This window comes from Cuculus canorus, chromosome 1 (genome assembly GCF_017976375.1).
Source record: "Cuculus canorus isolate bCucCan1 chromosome 1, bCucCan1.pri, whole genome shotgun sequence".
Classification (NCBI taxonomy): Eukaryota; Metazoa; Chordata; class Aves; order Cuculiformes; family Cuculidae; genus Cuculus; species Cuculus canorus.
Window position 1 is genome coordinate 113011821 of NC_071401.1, and position 1159 is coordinate 113012979.

At 34.8% G+C, this 1159-nt stretch overlaps 1 long non-coding RNA gene across 1 annotated transcript in view; it reads right to left on the bottom strand.

Annotated features, from left to right (window-relative positions):
• LOC128850922 (uncharacterized) overlaps positions 1-921 on the bottom strand; it is a 49433-nt gene extending 48512 nt beyond the window's left edge. The window contains exon 1 of the long non-coding RNA XR_008448158.1: positions 802-921. This is a non-coding gene — a long non-coding RNA (uncharacterized LOC128850922). The remainder of the gene's footprint in view (positions 1-801) is intronic.
• Between the last annotated feature and the right edge of the window lie 238 nt (positions 922-1159).

Below are 1159 nucleotides of genomic sequence, written 5' to 3' on the forward strand. Positions count from 1 at the left end.
TCTGGAGTGTAAAGATAAAAATAAAGCTTTTTGAAAATAGTATGTTTTAAACTTTGTCCTCAGAGACAAGGTTAAATGCAGTCCAAAAGACTCAGATAGTAGAAGACAAGAAAATAAGTATCAGTATTTTCCAAGACATCAAATAATCTAACGTTTAAACCTCATTTATTATTTTAAAATACTCCATTGTCCAATTCTGGAGTCACTTATGGAAGCTACATCAGTTATTTTCCAGTTAGGCTGGGCTAGATGAATATAATTCTCTTTCAGAACAAACATAAATCTGTAGATAAATTCTATCACATAAGCCTTTTTAATTGGACAATACCCTACTGAAGGCAAGTTAGATACAGCAAGAGTACAAGAAAGTCAAATGCAAAATGAAAAAATTGATATAATATACAAAATGGATTAAGACTCAATTTTGATCCATATTTAATAATTTCAAGGTTTTCTGAATTGTCATATTGTTGCTTCTTGTTTGGTAACAAGTGGGTAATTGTTGGGCTATAACTGGTATCCTGTATTGGGTGGAAAACCCTACTGTAAAAAATAAAATAATAAAAAAGAAAGATCAACTTTTTTGGCAGCTTTACTTCCCAATGAAGCTTAAAATTATTAATTTCATTTTTTTCCATGTTGTGCTTGGTCCACAAAGTCATTGAGTATTTAGTCATTAAACTTCAGTATCTTCTCCCTTGTGGGACTCTGGAGATATTATCCATTTTTCTTTCCACTGCCACTTGGGTTGAAACTCTTTCAACAAACAGCCACTAGACAGTTCAAGCCTCCTGTACTTACCCACAGCAGATTACAATATTGAACACAACAGCTACAACACAGGGCAAAGCATCAGATCTCCTGCAGAACAGACAAGACAGGAAACATAGCTCAGAATAACCAGTCTCCTTGGTCTGGCTAGCAACCCCTCCTGAGCAGCTGAGTTGAGACTTTATATAAGAACGGGGAGTGACGAATCCAAACATCTGACTCAACAAGCTTTAGCAGGCCAAATGTGTATATTTCTTCCAAAATTATTTCTTGAAGACCGCCCCTGGGGGTCAAACATTTCCAAGAGAAACATTCAAACTAAGGCAAAGGATTTCCACATAAAAACAGTCATTGCAAACATGTACTTATTTTCCATAATAATTTGGAA